The sequence below is a fragment of the Triticum aestivum genome, chromosome 6A, assembly GCF_018294505.1.
Source record: "Triticum aestivum cultivar Chinese Spring chromosome 6A, IWGSC CS RefSeq v2.1, whole genome shotgun sequence".
NCBI classification, from domain to species: domain Eukaryota; kingdom Viridiplantae; phylum Streptophyta; class Magnoliopsida; order Poales; family Poaceae; genus Triticum; species Triticum aestivum.
In genome coordinates this window covers 324,141,818-324,165,088 of record NC_057809.1, presented here as the reverse complement: position 1 = coordinate 324,165,088, position 23,271 = coordinate 324,141,818, and positions in this window count along the sequence as shown.

Here is a 23,271-nt window from a genome sequence, read left to right as displayed (position 1 = left end):
TTCGGGGTGGTGATTGCATGGTAGTTGCACCTCCACCCGTTTCGTCGCCACCGGCTCGCGCCCGGCAACCCTGCCACGGCGGCGACGCGCTCGGCCGCCGTGGAGTGTCGCCGTTGGCATAGCCGATGAGACTCTGAATGGTGGCCCTCCATTCGTTGATCTTGTCCGACGTCGGAGGGTAATCTAGGAGAAGTTGAGCTCGCGCCAAAGCTTCTGTTGGAGTGGTGGGTGGCAGTGGCGGACGGCGCGAGGAGCGGGACGTGCTCGGACTTCTAACTATGTTAGAAGGAGCAGTATCCCATCCAGGTGACCGTGCCCCGCTCGTGCCAGCACGCTGGCGTGCATGCTGGTCTTGAGTGCCCCGAGATCCACCAGCTTGGTCTTGGCCTATCATGCGTATGGCACTGCAAGTGCCATGACGCTGTTGGTCTTGCGCCTCCTGAGAGTGGCGTGGAACATGTACAGTCGCCGAGGTTTGTGCAGCCTTGTTCTTGTACCTAGCAACATCATGAGCTTCCTCGTCGACGTCCATTCTTCCATCAGCGTCCATTCCACCACCCGTTTGCTCCAACGGTTGCGGAAGTGACGTGGACGGAGCGGCTGCCGCCGAAGTCTTCTTCTTCGGTGGCATGTTGATGAAGGGAATGAAGATCTAGCTTGTGTGAATGCCGGATCAGGTTCACACAATCTCGACGCCCCCTACCTGGCGCGCCAAAGATGTCGGGGAAACTGATCCACGAACACATATGGGGCCGGCGGACCGGGCCCCTTTCGGTTCGGCGGGGGCGGAGATCGCACGAAGAGCAGATCGAGGCGAAGCACACGAGCAGTTTACCCAGCTTTGGAGCTCTCCGTAGAGATAACACTCCTACTGCTGCTTGTCTGGTTCTATTATGTTCTTGTTCGCGAGAGCTAAGTGTTTTCTGGCTCACGAATGAATCGAACCTCCTCTACGTTGCACATGGGCCTCCTTTTATATGCTCAAGGGGTCACCGACAGGTGGCAATGCAGAGAAGGGTACAAATGTAAAAAGTGAGGTGGTTGGTACAGTTGCTTGTACAGTGCACCCTACCTAACCCTGACGGCAGGGGACAAGGGCATTAAATGCCCGTCCGGGTCTCCCAAACAGTGCAGAAAAGGACCGTTAGGGGCGCCACCGTTCGCCACGATGGCGATCTTGTCAGCTTCGCATGCCACTGCGCACCGCTGGCTGCACAGCCTCCCTCCACGCGCGCCTGGAGAGGCCCCCAGAGCGACACGTTGGTGGATGCGCTGGAGCGTGGGCACAGAGTGGCCGCCTGCCGCGGCAAGCGCCTTGCCGCTGTTGTTATCTTGTCGGGTCCGGAAGCTTGTCGCTCACCGGGCCTCGAGGTACCTTGGTTGGTCTTCCCGGCAAGCTCCTCTTGACGGGGCCTTGTTGCCTTGCCGGAGCGGGTGGCGCGTCGCGGCAAGTTCCTTGGAGTGCCTCGGTTGGCCTTCCCGGCAAGCTCCTCTTGCCGGGGCCTTGTCTCCTGAGCTTAAATACTGTGTTTTTGAATGGCTCTAAGGGAACCACGGAGGATCTTGGTGTTAGCCCAGCAAGCCTTGTCGTGGGGTGCTGCAACTGCCCGTGCACAAGTTAGTGGAAACCTCTCAAACATATTAGTGGAAACCTCAATCGCATGAATACTTTCATTACTCTTTGCAATAAGCGATTGGATATTTTAGATCTCAAGATTTTTTTTCCTTTTCCTGAGAATTTGGGGAAGTGTAAAGAGCCTCCCGGCTTTGAGAAAGTCCTTACCAAGGTAGCAAAACTAAAGATGATAATACTTGAATCTATGCATTATGCCTAGCTAGGGGGATAAAACGATAGCGCTTGTTGGGAGGCAACCCAATGAATAAATTTAATGTTTTTGCCTTTTTCTTTTTGTTCTTGAGTGTTTGCACAATTATGCTACTGTTGTGATTATGTTTTTATGTTTCAATTAGTGTTGTGTTGCGCAAAATGTTTTAATTAGTGTTTGTTCCAAGTAAATCCTTTGGGATCATGTTTGGTGATAGTTGATTTGATCTTGTTCAAAAAAAAATTGTGCCCAGTAAAATAGTTTTCATAAATCATATAAGCATGATAAAATTCTGAATATTTTACACAAGATTTATATACAAATTGCTTATGTTGTCCTAATTTTCAGATTTTTTAGAGTTGCAGAAGTATACAAAGTTTTCAGATTACTACAGATTGTTCTATTTTTGACAGATTCTGTTTTCTTTGCGTTGTATGCTTATTTTGATGAATCTATGGATTGTACCCGGGGTTATAAGCCATGGTAAAGTTAGAATACAGTAGATATTACGTAAAACTAAAATATGAATGGGTTTGCAACAGTACTTAGAGTGGTGATTTGCTTTGTTATACTAACGGATCTCACTAAGGTTTTGTTAAGTTTTGTGTGATTGAAGTTTTCATGTTTTGGGTGAGATCACGGTGGATGAAGGAATAAGGAGTGAAAGGAGCCTAAGCTTGGGGATGCCCCATGGCACCCCAAGTTATTATTCAAGGAGAACCAAGCAACTAAGCTTGGGGATGCCCGGAAGGCATCGCCTCTTTATTCTAATGACCATCGGTATTTTACTTGGAGCTATATTATTATTCGTCACATATCATGACTTTTTCTTGGAGCGTCTTGTATTATATGAGTCTTTGCTTGTTTTGCTTTTTAGTTTGTGTCATCTATCCTTGCTGGACACACCTATTTGAGAGAGCCAAAATTATGTTAGGATTTAATAGAATTGCTCTATGTGCTTCATTTGATTTTTTTGAGCTATGGAATTGCTCTATATGCTTCACTTAATTTTTTTTGAGCTATGGAATTGCTCTAGTGCTTCACTTATATCTTTTTGAGCACGGTGTGCTTTAATATTTTTGATGAAATTTTCTCGTGCTTCACTCATATTATTTTGAGAGAAGAAAATTTGTATGCTCATGTTCTTCACTTAAATTTGTTTGAGCTTATCAAAAGCAACATATGAAATTAGTCCCAAAGTGATAGATATTCAAGAGGGTTATAATAAAAACTTTCATGAAGATCATTCGACAAAATAAACTTGATTCATTGTAATAGTTTTGAGATATGATGATAGTGATATGTGAGTCATGTTGGTGAGTAATTATGCTTTAGGAAGAATATTGGTGTTAAGGTTTGTGATTCCCTATACAAGCACGAAAGTCAATAGTTATGCAATGAAAGTACATCCTACTTATGGTGCATTATTCGGTGTTAGTTATGCTTAATGCTCGCTTATGTGATTTTTTGTTTCTTGGTTGGTTGTTTCTCACCCTATTTGCTAGCCTCTAGTTGTACTAAGTTGAAATACTACTTGTGCATCCAAAATATTTAAGCCTAGTTTTTCCATATGAGTCCACCATACCTATCTATATGCGGTATTTCCATGCCGTTCTCAGCAAATTTGCATGTGCCATCTCTAATTTTCAAAATGAATTTCCTTTTTGTGTGCTTGTACCTCTCATGAAGCGGCAGGGTGTGGCCAATATTTTCCATGCTAGATGTGTTTTTCTTAAGATGAATGTTTATTTACTTTCCATTGCACGAGAGTGCGGTGGTAATAGGGATGCCCAGTCCCGAAATGAAAAAAGAAATTTACTTTATGTTGTAAAATAATAAATTCCTTGGAAAGTGTTGGTATGGAAGGCACCCGTGGATACGGCGAGCCATGGATTATGAAAGAATAGTGGAAAAAGGAATTAAGTTTATTTTCTGTTTGGGAACCGCCTATGATATATCTAGCATGGAAAGTGGTGGGAATTACTCGGTCGTTTTCATTGATGGGAGAATTATGCCTCTGAAAAAATTTATCTCTCAATTTAAGCTTTGAGCTCTGGCACTGCTACTTCTTGAGCTTGCGTTGATTTTTTCCTTGAAGAGGAAAGGGTGATGCAGCAAAGTAGAGATAAGTATTTCCCTCAGTTTGAGAACCAAGGCATCAATCAAGTAGGAGACAACACATAAATCACCGAATACCTGCACAAACAATCAAACAACTTGCACCCAACGCGATAAAGGGGTTCTCAATCCCTTCACGGTTACTTGCAAAAGTGAGATGTGATAGAGATAGATAAATGGTAAAGTAAATATTTTTGGTATTTTTGGTTTATAGATCGGAAAGTAAAAGATTGCAAAACAGTAGATTAGAAACTTATATGATGGAAAATAGACCCGGGGACATAGGTTTCACGAGAGGCTTCTCTCAAGATAGAAAATAATACATTGGGTGAACAAATTACTGTCAAGCAATTGATAGAAAAGCAGAAAGTTATGATGATATCTAAGGCAATGACCATGAATATAGGCATCACATTCGTGTCAAGTAGACCCGAACAATTCTGCATCTACTATTATTACTCCACACATCGACCGCTATCCAGCATGCATCTAGAGTATTAAGTTCATAAAGAACGGAGTAACGCATTAAGCAAGATGTCATGATGTAGAGGAATTAACTCAAGCAATATGATGAAAACCCCATCTTTTTATCCTCGATGGAAACAATACAATATGTGCCTTGCTTCCCCTACTGTTACTGGGAAAGGACACCACACGATTGAACCCAAAGCTAAGCACTTCTCCGATTGCAATAAAATCCAATCTAGTTGGCCAAACCAAACCGATAGTTCGAAGAGAATTACAAAGATATCAAATCATGCATGAAAGAATTCAGAGGAGATTCAAATAATATTCATAGATAAGCTGATCATAAATCCACAATTCATCGGATCTCGACAAACACACCGCAAAAGAGTATTACATCGAATAGTTCTCCAAGAACATCGAGGAGAACATGGTATTGATAATCAAAGAGAGAGAGAAGAAGCCATCTAGCTACTAGCTATTGGCCCATCGGTCTTTGGTAAACTACTCATGCTTCATCGAAAGGGCAATAGAGTTGATGTAGAAGCCCCCCGTGATCGAATCCCCCTCGGTCAGGGTGCCGGAAAAGGTCCCTAGATGAGATCTCACGGGTACAGAAGGTTGGGGCAGTGGAGAAGTGTTTTTGTGGATTCCTCCGGTGGTTTGGGGATATATGGGAATATATAGGCGCATAAATTAGGTCAGGAGGTGCATAGGGGCCCACAAGGGGTGGGCGCGCCCTACCCCTCTGGGCGGGCCCTCCGTCCTTGTGGACTCCTCGTGGCTCCTTCAACTTCATCTCCAAGTCTCCTAGTGGTTTTCTGGTCCAAGAACATCATCGTGAAGGTTTTATTACGTTTGGACTCCGTTTGGTATTCCTTTTCTGCGTAACTCAAAAATTGGGGAAAACAGGACTGGCACTGGGCTCTAGGTTAATAGGTTAGTCCCAAAAATAATATAAAATAGCACATTGATGCATATAAAATATCCAACACAGATAATATAATAGCACAGAACAGAGTACCCCCAGGCGCAGCCTTGGCCCATTAGGTGTCGTCTGGTCCATAAAACATCTCCATAAAGTTTCGTGGCATTTGGAATCCGTTTGGTATTGATTTTCTATGATGTAAAAAACATGCAAAAATAGCAACTGTCACTTGGCACTATGTCAATAGGTTAGTACCAAAAAATGATATAAAACATCCAAGATTGATAATATAACATCGTGGAACAATAAAAAATTATAGATACGTTGGAGACGTATCAGCATCCCCAATCTTAACTCCTACTCGTCCTCGAGTAGGTAGGTGATAAAAATAGAATTTCTGATGTGGAATGCTGCCTAACATGTCATATCATATTCTTTTCTTCATAGCATGGACATTTGGACTTTTATATTGTTCAAAGCAATAGTCTAGTTGTGACATGATAACTTAAATACTCAAGCATATCAACAAGCAACCATGTCTTTTGAAATCTCAATGTTAAAATAAGTTATCCCTAGCCCAGCATGCTCATTCATTGATCCATTCATGAAACACACTCGCATATTAACTACACCCAATGCTCAATTACGATCATAGTGCCTCCTAGTTGGTGCTTTTATAAGAGAAGGTGGAGACTCAAATTCAAAAATAAAAATTGCATAAAGTAAAAGAAAGGCCCCTTGCAGAGGGAAGTAGGGATTTGTAGAGGTGCCAAAGCTCAAAGCAAAAAACTTAGAGATAAAAACATTTTGGGAGGTGTATCCTTCCCACCAACGAAAATGACTTAGAGTTCCCGACAGTTTCCATGCTAGATATATCATAGGCGGTTTCCAAATAGAAAATAAAGTTTATTCCTTTTTCCACCATACTTTCACTTTCCATGGCTAACCGTATCCACGGGTGCCTTCCATACCAACACCTTCCAAGGAATTTATTATTTGATAACATAAAGTAATTAATTTTTCATTTCGGGACTGGGCATCCCTAATACCTTTGCATTACTCTTGTGCAATGACAAGTGAATAAACACTCATCGTGAGAATAACACATCTAGCATGGAAAATATTAGCCACCCCTCACCGCTCCGCGAGCGAAACGAACACACAAAAGAGAGGTTTATTTTGAAAATTAGAGATGGCACATACAAATTTGCTTAGAATGGCAAAAGAATACCGCCTATAGGTAAATGTAGTGCAACTCATGTGGCAAAACTGGTTTAAAGGTTTTTGGATGCACAAGTAGTGATCATACATAGTGCAAAATGAAGGCTAGCAAAAGATTGAGAACTGACCAGCCAAGAAACGAATAATCTCATAAGCGAGTATTAAGCCTAATTAACACCGAATAATGCACCATAAGTAGGATATAATTTCATTGCATAATTATTGACTTTTGTGCTTGCATAGGGTATCACAAACCTTAACACCAATATTCTTACTAAAGCATAATTACTCATCAACATAACTCACATATCACATGATCATATCTCAAAACTATTACTAAGAATCAAGTTTATTTTGTCCAATGATCTTCATGAAATTTTTATTATATCCTTCTTGGATATCTATCACTTTGGAACTAATTTTCATATGTTGCTTTTGATAAGCTCAAACAAATATAAGTGAAGATCATGAGCATAATTTTTTATTCTCTCGAAATAATTTAAGTGAAGCAAGAGAGAATTTATTGAAAATTTTACTAACTCTTGAATAAATCTAAGTGAATCAAGAGAACTTTTCTTCAAAAATACTAAAGCACACCGTGCTCAAAAAGATATAAGTGAAGCACTAGGGCAAGTCCATAGCTCATAAAAATTTCAAGTGAAGCATAGAGAGAAATTCTAACAAGTCATGACATAATTTTGGCTCTCTAGAATAGGTGTGTCCAGCAAGGAATCAAGACTTAAAACACAAAATAAAACAAGCAAAGACTCATATCATACAAGATGCTCCAAGCAAAACACATAGTATGTGACGAATAAAAATATAGCTTCGAGTAAAATACTGATGGTCGTTAGAAGAAAGAGGGGATGCCACTCGGGGGAATCCCCAAGCATAGTTGCTTCCTCTCTTTTGTATAATAGCGGGGGATGACGGGGCATCCCCAAGCTTAGGCTCTTCTTACTCCTTATTCCTTCATCCATCGTAAGATAACCCAAAACATGAAAACTTCAATCACACAAAACTCAACAAAACCTTCGTGAGATCTGTTAGTATAAGAAAATAAATCACTACTATAAGTGTTGTATCAAACCAATTCATATTTTGTTATTGCATTATATATACTGTATTCCAACTTTTCTATGGCAAAAACTCATCAAAGAAAACCATAGAGCCATCAAAACAAGCACACAACGCAAAGAAAACAGAATCTGTCAAAAAGAGAACGGTATGTAGTAATCTGGATGTTTCGAATACTTCTGTAACTCCAAAAATTCTGAAAAATTAGGGCAGCCTGAGAAATTTGTATATTGATCTACTGCAAAAGGAATGGGTATTTTATCGTGCTCTGGTTAAAAATGAGAATTATTTTAGCTAGCACAAAAGTTTCTGTTTTTCAGCAAGATCAAACAACTATCAGCCAAGAAGATCCTAAAGGCTTTACTTGTCACAAATACTAATTAAAACATAAAAAACACAATCATAACAGTAGAATAATTGTGCTAACACTCAGAAACAGGAAAAAAAGAAAAAAAATAAAGTTTATTCATTGGGTTGCCTCCCAACAAGCGCTATAGTTTTACGCCCTTAGCTAGGCATAAAGCAAGGATCTAAGTTTCGTCATCTTTGGTTCGAGATCCATAAGATGCCCTCATGATTGATTCATATGGTGGCCTAATTCTTGTTCTAGGTAAGTGTTCCATACCCTTCCTCAAAGGAAATTGGAACTTAATATTGCCTTCTTTCATATCAATCACAACACCGATAGTGCATAAAAATGATCTACCAAGAATAATTGGACAAGACGGATTGCAATAAATATCAAGAACAATAAAATCTATGGTTACATAATTCCTATTTGCAAGAATAGGAACATCATTAATTCTTCCCATAGGCATTTTAATAGTAGAATCCTCCAAGTGCAAATTTAAAGAACATGATTCAATACCGGTAAGACCAAGCACATCACATAAAGATTTCGGGATAGTAGAAACACTAGCACCCAAGTCACACAAAGCAAAGCACTCATAATTTTTAATCTTGACTTTCATAGTAGGTTCCCACTCATCATGCAATTTTCTAGGAATTGAAACTTCTAATTCCAACTTTTCTTCTAAAGCTTTCATCATAGGATCAACAATATGTTTAGTAAAATCTTTATTTTGTTCCTAAGCATGAGGTGAATTTATCATGGATTGCAACAAAGAAATACAATCAATCAAAGAGAAACTATCATAATTAAAATCTTTGTAATCCAAAAGAGTGGGCGCATCAGTAGCTAAATTTTTGACCTCTTCAAACCCACGTTTATCAATTTTCTCAACAAGATTTTCACCCTCCGAAATATTGTAGCAATCCGACCTCAGACGGTCAAATCTCTGTATTCAGTGTCATCCCTGGATCGGTAATGCTGACACGCACAATACTTGAATGGATTTATAACAGAGTAGCAATCACACACTTATTACATTGAATGTCTCAAAAGAGAACTTATTATAATAAATATGGCTTAAGGCCATCTAAATAAGATAACAGCGGAAGGCTTGGAAGATAAAGTGAGTCCATCAAGTCCAACGACATTGCTGAGTGCATGATAAACGACCTAGCGCACCTTACTCTTTGTCTGAAAAGTCTGCAACATGATATGTTTCAGCCCGAAACGGGTCAGAATATGGTGGCAATATAACACAGTAGAGCAATGGATAGATAAATGCAATCACTACATGCATATATGGTTGGTGGAGGCTCTATGGTTAAAATGTTTTGCGAAAAGCCAATTTTTCCCTACAACAAAGGAATATATTTTATTTAACTATCATGGTACTTGAAACATCATTGAGAAGGTTCCTCCAACTCAATCCCAATTAAAGTAGTCATTAACATCCCAACAAATTAATTTAGAGTGATGAGATCAAATCAATAATTCAGGTACCAGATACTCAAGATGTCCATAACCGGGGACACGACTAACCATGATTAGTTTGTACACTCTGCAGGGGTTTGCGCACTTTTCCCCACGAGAATCAATCTCCTCCTTTGGATATCTCGCACTACAAGGTGTTTGAGAAATGGATGACCGAGACACAGTCTTTCAGAAGCATTAACTATTTACTCTGGGTGGACAGTTACACCTACTTTCCCCTACATCTGCTAGCCCACCACTGAAAGAGGTCACGCAACATACTCAACTATGCCAGAGCCCATAATGGCTTGTGGATGCACATAGAAGTTTATAGCATGAATAATCTTATGATCCCTTTGAGCCTGGGTGGCGGACCGTAGGATGGTCACACGAGTACTCCGGGATATCCTTGGACAACACTGGATTCTCCAGGTGCCCACAAGCAATCCACCTAGATGTGTATTAAAGTTGCCACCTTAAGTTGAACCATTAATTAACAACTCACATCTGTCATGGATACACTCAAACCCAATCCACGTCTACGAGGATAGCATGGCAATATAAGCATAACATAGAAGTAACTCCCAAGGGTTTGATAATAAAACAGGTAATAGGTTCTACCTCATCAACTACATCCCAAGACCCACATGTTAAGAGATCCTACTCATGCAATGTGTGGGGATTGAAACTAATGCATAAAACTGGGTAATAAAGGGGTATGATCAAAGTGTTACTTGCCTTGCTGACGATCTGCAAATCCTAAAGACTCGTAGTAGCACGCTTCGCACTCCGGGAATTCTAACGCAAACAAACAATAGCATACATAAGCACTCAAGCAAATATGCATGGGTAAAACTCAAATAAGAAGATCGAATCTGAAAACTCAACTGAAGAGATTCGATTTGCAAAAAGAATCAAATCAAACGGAGCAACGAAACTCAAACTACGAAAGAAACAAGATCCTTTTACTAATCTGGACTAAAGTCAAATTTTACAGTACCAAAATCTTGTTCAAGTTGGTTAAACAGAAAGAGGGCTTCGAGACGAAGATCTATGCGCTTGTTTCATCTGATTTGGATAAACGAGCGAAAAGATAAACTAAAACGACGATTAGGGCAGAAATTGTGATCGAAAATAATCACGGAAAAACCCTGGAAAATAAAATGAGACGAACAGGCTAAGGAACGAACGTTCGCTGTCTGCGGCTAACTGACGAACAGCATTCATTAAAATGAACGTGCGGACGTACGTTCGCTATTTAACTAAACCGAAGAAAACCAATAAAAATGATCTAAAAAAATAAAACCGATCTAGGGTTTTTACCGAAAATAAAACCGACGAAAACCGTCGAAGAAAACCGGTGGCGCGAACTCCGGCGAGGCGGCGGGCAGCGGCTGGCGGCGTGCACAGCGGCGGCGGCGTGCTGGTCACGCTAGGTTCGAGTTCGGGGCGGCGGCGGCTGGGCCTCGGGTGTCCGGCTCGGGCAGGCCCCGATTAGGTCGGTGCACTTTAAAAAAACAATCTTGACGCAGAAAACAAATAAAAGAAATACTAAACGGAGTCCAAAATCCTGAAATAAATTTTCACGGTCCTCTAATAATATTGTGGACAAAGTGAACTTCTATTTGGGTCTCTAATGCAATTTTGAAAAACACATATTTTTCCTAATTCAAATAAAATAGCAATAAAAGTCCAAAATAATTATTTATTTGATTTTAGTACTTTTCCTCCAATATTCCCTTTATTTTGGAGAAGTCATATTATCTCCTCTCATATACTTTAATATGAGATATTTTCAGAGAGAAAAATAATTAATACCAAAGTGGTCCTTGTTTCGATATTTGATAAAATTCAAATATGAAAAACGTGAAATCCCCAACTCTCTCCGTGGGTCCTTGAGTTGCTTAGAATTTCGAGGATCGCAAAGCAAAAATGCAGTAAAATATGATATGCATGAATGACCTATGTATAACATTCCAAATTGAAAATTTGGGATGTTACAAACCTACCCCCTTAAGGTGAATCTCGTTCTCGAGATTCGGGTTGGCTAGAAAAGGGTGGTCTTTGCGTAGATCATCCTCTCGTTCCCAGGTGGTTTCATGCTCAGTATGGTGGCTCCACTGAACTTTGCAAAACTTGATAACCTTGCTGCGGGTAACTCGGCTGGCAAACTCAAGAATCTTGACTGGTTTCTCCTCATAGGTAAAATCACTATCCAACTGAATTGCTTCCAGTGGCACTGTATCTCTCAGAGGAATATCGGCCATCTCTTCATGGCACTTCTTCAACTAGGAAACATGAAACACATCATCAACTCTTGACAGTCCCTCGGGTAGCTCCAACTTGTAGGCAACCTCTCCCATGCGTTCCAAAACACGGTACGGTCCTACAAATCTCGGGGCTAACTTTCCCTTAACTCCAAAATGTTTAACTCCTCGCAGTGGTGACACACGAAGATATGCTCTCTCTCCGACTTTATGGATTACCTCCTTGCGTTTTGAGTCTGCATAGCTCTTCTGTCTGGACTGAGCTACCTTCACTCTATCTCGAATCAGCTTAACCTTCTCCTCGGACTCCTTAATCAAATCCGGTCCAAACAACTAGCGGTCTCCAACTTCATTCCACATCGATGGTGTTCGGCATCTTCTTCCATACAGGGCTTTGAACGATGCCATCTTCAAACTGGCCTGGTAGTTGTTGTTCTATGAGAACTCCGCATGGGCAAGTTGTCATCCCAACTAGATCCATAATCTAGCGCACAAGCTCTCAGCATGTCTTCTAGAATCTGATTGACTCTCTCGGTCTGTCCATCTGTCTGCGGATGGAAGGTTGTACTGTACTCTAGCCTGGTTCCCAAAGTCTAGTGCAGCTGGTGCCAAAACTTTGAAGTAGACAGTGTTCCTCTATCTGATACGATGGTCCTCGGAACTCGGTGCAAACATACAATCCAGGTCATATATATCTTGGCCAACTTTGCACTGGTATAGGTGGTTTTCACTAGGATAAAGTGAGCTACTTTGGTCAAGCGATCCACCACTACCCAGATAGAATCATATCCCGATCGGGTCCTGGGTAATCCGGTGATAAAATCCATGCCAAGCTTGTCCCACTTCCATTCGAGTATCGGCGTAGGCTGCAGTAATCCTGCTGGCTTCTGATGTTCTGCCTTCACTCTTTGCCATACATCACATATGGCTACATACTCGGCAATGTCCTTCTTCATTCTAGTCCACCAGAAATGCTCCTTCAAACCCAAATACATCTTGGTGTTTCCGGGGTGTATCGAGTATGGAGAGTCATGTGCTTCCTGTAGTATCAACTTCCTGATCTCGGCATTATTGGGCACATATACACGGTCCTCAAACCACAAGGTGTCGTGCTCATCCTCACGAAAACCTTTGGCTTTTCCTTCACTCATCTTCTCCTTTATCTCGGCAATTTCTTTGTCATCCTTCTGTGCTTCTCGAATCTTTTCCAATAATGTTGACTGAACCTCCAGTGCTGCAATGAAACCTCTAGGAACTATCTCCAAACGAAGCTCCCTAAGATCTTGTGCTAACTCCTTTGGCAACCATTTTCATCAAAGCATCAACTTTTTCACTCAAAGAAGAAATTTCTTCAACCAAATTAACTTTTTTACTCGTAGGAGCTCTTTTGGTATGCCATTATGAATAATTTTCCATGATATTAGCAAGCAATTTGGTGGCTTCACCCAAGGTAATTTCCATAAAAGTACCACCCGCGGCGGAATCTAAAATATTATGAGACACAAAATTCAATCCCACATAAAATTTTTGTATGATCATCCAAAGATTTAACCCATAAGTTGGGACATTCCTTAGCATCATTTTCATCCTTTCCCAAGATGGTGAAACATGCTCATGTTCAAGTTGCTTGAAATTCATGATCTGGGTTCTAAGGGAAATATTTTTTTCGGGCGGAAAATACTTAGCGATAAAAGCATCTTTGCACTTATTCCAAGAATCGATACTATTGCGAGGCAAAGAAGAGAACCAAATTTGTCTAGAATCACGCAAGGAAAATGTAAATAATTTCATCTTCATGACATCATTTTCCACATCATTTTACTTTTTTATATCACATAATTCCACGATGGTATTAAGATGGGACGCGACATCCTCATTAGGAGTATCGGAAAATTGATCTTTCATAACAAGATTCAGCAAAGCAGTGTTAATATCACAGGTCTCTGCACTAGTGGCGGGAGGAGCAAGTAGAGTGCCAATAAAATCATTGTTGTTGGTATTTGAGAAATCACACAACTCGGTGTTCTCTTGAGTCATGATGACTACACAACAAGATTGCACTCAAAAATAGATCCAGCAAGAAAACGACGAACGGAAAAGAGGGGCAAATAAAATGGCAAATTTTTGTGAAGTGGGGGAGAGGAAAATGAGAGGCAAATGGCAAATAATGTAAATTGTGAGGAGATGAGATTTGTGATTAGGAACCTGGTATGTGTTGAAGATCCTCCCCGAGAATGGTGCCAGAAATTCCTTTTGATGTCGCTTGAAGCTACGTCGGTATTTCCCCAAAGAGGAAAGGATGATGTAGCACAGCGGCGGTAGGTATTTCCCTCGAATATGAAACCAAGGTTTTCGAACCAGTAGGAGAACCAAGCAACACAATGTAAACAACCCCTGCACACAAATAACAAATACTGGCAACCTGATGTGTTAAAGGGATTGTCAATCCCTTTCAGGTAACGGTGCCAGAAATTGGTGCGTTGACGGGAGAAAGTTGTAAATATCGATAGATTGAACGCCAAATAAAATAAATTTCAGCAAGGTATTCTTATTTTTGGTTTAATAGATCTGAAAATAAAAGCAAAGGAAAATAGACCGCGAAGGAAAATAATATGAGAAAGAGACCCCGGGGCCGTAGGTTTCACTAGTGGCTTCTCTCGAGAAAAATAGCAAACGGTGGGTAAACAAATTAATGTTGGGAAATTGATAGAACTTCAAATAATCATGACGATATCTAGGCAATGATCATTATATAGGCATCACGTCCAAGATTAGTAGACCGACTCCTGCCTGCATCTACTACTGTTACTCCACACATCGACCACTATCCAGCATGCATCTAGTGTATTAAGTTCATGGAGAAATGGAGTAATGCAATAAGAACAATGACATGATGTAGACAAGATCTATCTATGTAGAGATAAACCCTATAATTTTATCCTTAGTAGCAATAATAGATAGTGTCGGTTCCCCTTCTGTCATCGGGATCAAGCACCGTAAGATCGACCCACTACAAAGCACCTCTTCCCATTGCAAGATAAATAGATCAAGTTGTCCAAACAAAACCCAAATATCGGAGAAGAAATACGAGGCTATAATCAATCATGCATAAAAGAGATCAAAGAAACTCAAATACTTTCATGGATATAAAATGATAGATCTGATCATAAACTCGAAGTTCATCCAATCCCAACAAACATACTGCAAAAAGAGTTACATCATATGGATCTCCAAGAGACCGTTGTATTGAGAATCAAATGAGAGAGAAGATTCCATCTAGCTACTAACTACGGCCCCGAAGGTCTACAAAGAACTACTCACGCATCATCGGAGAGGCACCGATGGAGGTGGTGAACCCCATCTGTGATGGTGTCTAGATTGGATCTGGTGGTTCTAGACTCTGCGGCGGCTGGAATTGATTTTCGTTGACTCCCCTAGGGTTTCTGGAATATTGGGGTATTTATAGAGCAAAGAGGCGGTGCTGGGGCACCCGAGGTGGGAACAACCCACCAGGGCGCGCCTGGGCCTCCTGGCGCGCCCTGGTGGGTTGTGCTCTCCTTGGAGCACCCCTAGGTGCAGCCTTGGTCCATTAGGTGTCTTCTGGTCCATAAAAAATCTCTGTAAAGTTTCGTGGCATTTGGACTCCGTTTGGTATTGATTTTCTGCGATGTAAAAAACATGCAAAAATAGCAACTGGCACTTGGCACTATGTTAATAGGTTAGTACCAAAAAATGATATAAAATGACTATAAAATGATTATAAAACATCCAAGATTGATAATATAACAACATTGAACAATAAAAAATTATCGATACATTAGAGACGTATCAGTAGTGCGTGAGGGGAACAAGGCAATCGTACTATGCAGATTTATAATCTTCACTTAGCCATAGGAGCTTGACTGCGGGGGCTAGTGACTAGCCCTAGTGTTTTGCGGTGTTTAGTAGAGCCGAGGCATATGCCTTTTCTCACCTGGTTTGTGCAAGGATAAACCCTTTGTATAACACGAGGTAATCGCCATCGATTTTTAGTTTAACACTTGTCATCGGATCGCCGACCAGTTCTCGCTTATTATGACAGTCAGTTTTTGGCTTTCTCCACTGAGGTACTTAACCAGGCTAGCTAGAAGTACAATCACAGTGGTTCTCCCTTTACCTTCTTATCAAAACGTGCGAAACATAATAAGAGAAGCACAGGAGCCGGGCAACCCAACTATTGACCCAACACATAATTCAAAACCGATGCATATAAAGCAATATCAGAGACGCCGAGCACATTGATAAAAGATAGTGCCGGACTTGAAGCATAGGGCGAGTATTATGGTCGAGCCCCTAGTCTACTAGTCGATTGCTTCTTTAGTGAAATTTGTGCCGAACTAGTTTATAGTGGCGCCGAAGAGCGGGAACAAAAAATGGGTGCAATGTAAACAACTTCAGGATGATAGTGAAAGGTGGTCTTTATTTCCAAAAAGATCATGACATCTATCTGTACAATTCAAACTGCCAAAGCATTTGTTACAAGAACTTTATACATATAAGAAAAAAGGTTTACAGATGAAAAGGTTTACATAGGGCCTTGAAGCGTGGGTAGATGTCCCTACCGTGCCCTGTTGCACGTCTGCGCCTTTGCTTCTTTTGGGGGGAGGACTCCGTAGAGAGGGGGTAAAGCTGACGGGCCCTATACAAGGATCCTTGAGAGGTCGCCGTGCTCTTCTCGCTTAATGATGGATCGATCCTTGATGGTACCCGTTTGACATCCTAAGACGTGGCTGACCATAGTTCGGTTGAGCCGAACACTTGGTGTTTAGTTTAATTAGGCCCCACAGCTGCCCATGGTATTTTGAGTGCGAAGTTGTGCTGACGAGGCACATAGTGTGCAACTAGGGTAGGCATGCTGTGGGGGGCGTATCCCTATTTGCGTGGAGTGTAGGGAGGCTCCTCAAACGAAGATAGAGCTCAGGCCCATTTCCTTGCTTCCCGTGCCTTTATGACGGGCTGATAATTGGGCCCCTCGATACTTGTTGGGGATCTAACCCCGCGATGTAACCCGCCCGTAGAGTGCTGGGTCAAGTTGTTGGCGACTCTCGAAGCTATTCCTCGGATAGGCTAAGACAATCAAGATGCAGGACCAGAGGGGAGGCTCATGGGATGGGCCGGCTTAAGGCCCAAAGCCAGAAGGCGGCATGCGAACAAGAGGTGTAAGCCTCCCTAAGATGTCTTTTCATAGAAGGCATGGTGACTTAGAGTTAGGGTCGATAATGAATCATGACCTGACCCGGACTCTTGTAAGCCCGCGGCCTCAACCTATATATAAAGGCGAGTCCCCGACATAGAATAGGGCAAGTTATAATCAATCGATAGCTAGGTCAAGCGAATCCGCTCCCTTGTAATCGATACTCAAGCAATAAATAGAAAGGCAGGAGTAGGCTTTTACCTCCACCGTGAGGGGCCAAACCTGGGTAAATCGTGTCTCTCATCCCGCTCAACCCCGAAAAGTAGGAGTATTCCCACTTAGTACAAGTGGAGGCTAGAAAAAAATTGGGAAGCGACCAACTAGAGAGCGACAACAGTCATAAACATGCATTGAGATTAACCAACATTGAATGCAAGCATGAGTAGGATATTAATCACCATGAACATAAATATTGTAGAGGCTATGTTTATTTTGTTTCAACTACATGCGTGAACATGTGCCAAGTCAAGCCACTCGAATCATTCAAAGGAGGATACCATCCTATCATACTACACCACAACCATTTTAATTTCCAAGTTGGCATGCAAGGTAAACCATTATAAATTCCTAGTGAATTAAGCATGACATGAGTAACTATAATCTCTAATTGTCATTGTCAACATGTTTCATTCATAATAGGCTGAATCAGGAACGATGAACTAATCATATTTACAAAAACAAGATAGGTCGAGTTCATACCAGCTTTTCCTCATCTCAATCATTTCATCATATATCATCATTATTGCCTTTCACTTGCACGACCAAACGGTCTGGATATAATAATAGTGCACGTGCATTGGACTAAGCTGGAATCTGCAAACATTTATTCAAAGGAGAAGACAAGGTAATATGGGCTCTTTGTTAGATCATCAATAATGCATATTAGAGCCTCAACATTTTCATCGTGGTCTTCTCCTCTCGACCCCCAAAGAAAAGAAAATAATTTCAAAGAAACACACTGAAATATTTTTGGAGTTTTTGTTTTTCTGAATGAAGTAAAACAAGAACGAGAAAAACTATTTACATGGGAAAGCTCCCAACAAGCAAAAGAATAACGATAAATCTTTTTGGGTTTTGTTTTAATTCTACTACTAAGCATGCATAGAAAGTAAACTAACTAGAACTAATTTTTTTGGTTTTTCTTAAGGTTTTTCAAACACACAAGAAGAAAGCGGAAAAAGAAATAAACTAGCATGGATAATACAATGAAAAAGTATGAACATCGACAACTGAAATGAGTGTGTGAACATGAATGTAATGTCGATGAGAAATACATACTCCCCCAATCTTAGGCTTTTGGCCTAAGTTGGTCTATGGCCACTGGCCTACTGGATATCCAAAGTTGTAGTTGGGTTTGTACTGAGACGCATCAGCTACTGCCTGAAGGGCTGCAGCATGGAGGCGAGCAGCCTCCTCTGTTCTCTCATACTCGTTTGCCTCCTCTCTAGTTATAAAATATCGCCCATTTGCCTGAAAGTTAAAGAAAGCAGGAGCAGGAAGAGTAACATGGACGGTGTGCCATCTATCAAATAGTAGTCGGTACTGGAGGATCTATTTGTTCCTCTTAAGAAACTAGTGGCATACCATAGCCTCATAATCTAGAAAAGCAGGTGGCAACTCAATATCATACCCCCTTACGGGTACACCCAAATAATTAGCTAAACGAGTTCCATAAATTCCACCAAATAAATCTCCATCTTTAGCACTATGGTGTAACCTCCTAGCAATAATAGCCCCTAAATTATACCGCTTATCACCCAACACTGCACACTTGAGGACACTAAGATCCGATGCACAAAGGTGGCTATGATCATGTTTACCATTAATGCATCTGCCTATGAAGAGAGCAAAATAATGTATAGCAGGAAAATGAATGCTCCCCATGGAGGCTTGTGTGATATTTGTAGTTTCTCCAATGGTGATGCTAGCAAGGAAATCGTTATATTCATATTTGTGAGGCTCACTAAGAAGGCCCCATTGTGGAATTTTGCATGCATCACAAAAGTCTTCTAGGTCCATGGTATAAGATTCATCATAAAGATCAAACAGGACAGTATGAGTATTACGCTTAGATGAAAACTCAAACCTTCGTACGAAGGAATCAGTGAGATAATAATACTATAAGCACTTGCATGATAAGAAATCCTCAAGACTGGCATTTTGTACGTACGCATAGAACTCATCCTTGAAGCCCGCATGATCCATAAATTCATCCTACATCCATTCACAAGGATTTATTTGAGCTTCCCTTGGTGGTTCAAGGTCCAGTTCACGTATCGCACGCCTCGGTGCTTCCTTCCTTGAAGAACCACCTTGGTACATTTTTCTACCTCTGAAAAATTTCTAAAAATTTTAGTGACTCAAAATAAAAGTGAACCAAACTCAACAAAATTGATAGCAACTACTCCTACAAGTTCCTAGAGGCTATATCATGCATCAAAACTACTTTGGACCATATAAATTTGACATGCAAGCTCAAGAATAGGGTCACCAAGGTAGAAAAAAATTGCAATAAATAAAGCACTAGACCAAAAACTAATTGGGCCATTGGAGGAGTCACATACCAAAGAACAATCCCCCAAAGCAGTTTTGTGAATGGAGCTTTGAGCAACCAAATCGAAAATGGCAGCAAGATGAGCAAGAACACGAGTTTGAGCTATGGAGTAATTTTTTCTAGAGGAAGAAGGAGTGGATGGGTGCTGGAATAAGTGGAGGGGCACGTGGGGCCCACAAGGTCAGGGGGTGCACCTAGGGGGGTAGGGCGCACCCTTCACCCTTGTGTCCCACTGGTGAGGCCACCTGGTGTGTTCTTTGCACCAGAAATTCTCAAATATTCTATAAAAATCATACTAAATTTTCAGGGCATTTGAGAACTTTTATTTTCAGGACATTTTTTTATTGCATTGATAATTCAGAAAACAGACATAAAATACTAATTTTGCTTTATTTAAACTAAATAACATAAAGTAAAAAGTGGGTACAGGGATTTGTGCCTTCTAAATTCATCCATCTCATGCCCATCAAAAGGAATCTATTAACAAGGTTGATCAAGTTTTATTAACAAATTTCTTATGAATGACATGAAACCGGAGAATTTTTGAATGACACTAGGTTACCTCAACGAGGATATGCATTTCCCCAACAATAATAATATCATATTTCTTCTTGACAGTAGGAAGAGGGAATTCAAAACCTCCAATAGTAATATTTGAAAATTTTCCAATAGAATTGATACTGTGAACTTGAGGTTGTTTCTTCGGAAAGTGTACTGTATGCTCATTGCCATTAACATGAAAAGTAACATTGCCTTTGTTGCAGTCAATAACAGCCCCTGCAGTATTCAAAAAGGGTCTACCAAGGATGATCGACATACTGTCGTCCTTAGGAATATCAAGAATAATAAAGTTCGTTAATATAGTAACATTTGCAACCACAACAGGCACATCCTCACAAATACTGCTAGGTATAGCAGTTGATTTATTAGCCATTTGCAAATAAATTTTAGTAGGTGTCAACTTATTCAATTCAAGTCTACGATACAAACACAAAGGCATAACACTAACACCGGCTCCCAGATCACATAAAGCAGTTTTAACATAGTTTCTTTTAATGGAGCATGGTATAGTTCGTTCTCCTGGATCTCCTAGTTTCTTTGGTATTCCACCCTTAAAAGTATAATTAGCAAGCATGGTGGAAATTTCAAATTCTAGAATCTTTCTTTTATTAGTAACAATATCTTTCATATACTAAGCATAAGGAGGCATTTTAAGCATATCAGTCAAACACATACGCAAAAAGATAGGTCTAATCATTTAAGAAAAGCGCTCAAAATCCTCACCATCCTTTTTCTTGGATGACTTAGGAGGAGAGGGCATGTGTTTCTGAAACCATGGTTCTCTTTATTTACCATGTTTCCTAGCAATGAATTCTCTCTTATCATAACATTGATTCTTTGATTGTTGGTTATCAAGATCAACAACAGGTTCAATCGCAACATCATTATCATTACTAGGTTGAGCATCAACACAAACATCATTATTAACATTATCACTAGGTTCATGTTCATTAACAGACTATGTCTCAGCATCAGAAATACAAATAACATTGGGATTCTCTGGTGTGTCTATAGTAGGTTCACTAGCATGCAAAGTCCTATCAGTTTTCTTTTTGTTTTTACTTCTAGGACTAGGTGTATCAGTATTAATTCTCCGAGAATCCTATTCAATTCTCTTAGGAAGGCCCTCGGGATACAAAGGTTCCTCGGTCATCTTACCACCTCTAGTCATAACCCTAGCAGCATTATCATTGTGCAACTCATTAAGCAAATCATCTTGTGCCTTAAGTACTTGTTCTACTTGAGTTATAACCATGGAAGCATGTTTACTAATAAGCTTAAAATCATTAATAGTTCTACTCATATAATCACCCAAATGGTCAAGCATGTAAGCATTACGTTTCAATTGTCTACTAACATAAGCATTGAAGTTCTCTTGTTTAACAATAAAATTATCAAACTCATCCAAGCATTGACTAGCAGACGTATTATGAGGAATATTGCCTTCATCAAATCTACGGAGAGAGTTTACCTCCACTACCTATGTCGGGTCATCAAGACCATGTATTTCTTCAATAGGCGGTAGATTTTTAACGCCTTCAGCTTTAATATCTTTTTCTTTCATAGATTTCTTTTCCTCTTGCATATCTTCAGGACTTAGAAATAGAATACCCCTTTTCTTCAGAGTTGGCTTAGGAGTTGGTTCAGGAAGTGCCCAATCATTATATCATTACTCAATTTATTATTCAATACAAATTCAGCTTGCTCAATAGTTCTTTCCCTGAAAACACAACCAGCACAACTATCCAGGTGGTCTCTGTAATCAAAGGTTAGTCCATTATAAAAGATATCAAGTATTTCATTTTTCTTGAGAGGATGATCAGGCAAAGCATTAAGTAATCGGAGAAGCCTCCCGCAAGCTTGTGGGAGACTCTCTTCTTCAATTTTTACAAAATTAAATATTTCCCTTAGGGCAGCTTGTTTCTTATGAGAGGGGAAATATTTTGCAGAGAAGTAGTAAATCATATCCTGGGGACTACACACACAACCAGGAGCAAGAGAATTAAACCATACTTTAGCATCACCCTTTAATGAGAAAGGAAACAATTTGAGAATATAGTAACAACGAATTTTGTCCTCATGAGCAAATTGGGTGGCTATATCATTCAATTTAGTAAGATGTGCCACAACATTTTCAAATTCATAACCACAGAAAGGATCAGCTTCAACCAAAGTAATTAACTCAGGATCGACAGAGAATTCATAATCCTTATCGGTAACAAAGATGGGTGAAGTAGCAAAATTGGGATCATACTTCACTCTAGCGTTCAAGGATTTTTATTTCATCTTAGCTAATAGTTTATTAAGATCCTCTCTATCATTGCAAACAAAAAAGTCTCTAGTAGTTTCTTCATCCATAACATAACCCTCAGGTACAATAGGCAATTCATATATAGTGGGAGAATCATAATATTCAGTTTCAATAATTTCATTCTCTCTAACCCTAGCAAGTTGTTCATCAAGAAAATCACCTAGTCGCACAATGTTATCAAGCAGAGAAGTAGTTTCATCATAAGCATCATGCATAGCAGAAGTGGCATTGTCGATAACATGTGACATATCAGAATCAATAGTAGGAGTAGGTGTCACAAGTTTACTCAAAACAGAAGGAGAATCAAGTGCAGAGCTAGATGGCAGTTCCTCACCTCCCCTCGTAGTTGAGGGATAGATCTTGGTTTTGTTGTCTTTAAAATTCCTCATAGTGATCGACAGATATAAACCCCAAGTGACTCAGAGAATAGAGCTATGCTCCCCAGCAACGGTGCCACAAAAAGGTCTTGATAACCCACAAGTATAGGGGATCGGAATAGTTATCGAGGGTAGAGTATTCAACCCAAATTTATTGATTCGACACAAGGGGAGCCAAAGAATATTCTCAAGTATTAACAGTTGAGTTGTCTATTCAACCAAACCAGAAAGACTTAATATCTGCAGCATAGTATTTAGTAGCAAAGTAGTATGGAAGTAGCAGTAACATTAATGAAAGTAACAATAGTAGTTTTGTAGCAATCATAACAGTGGCAACGGAAAAGTAACTGAGCAAAGATCAATATGTGAAAATCTCGTAGGCAATGGATCAATGATGGATAATTATGTCAGATGGCATTCATCATCCAACGATTATAACATAGGGTGACACGGAACTAGCTCCAGTTCATCAATATAATGCAAGCATGTATTCCGAATATAGTCATATGTG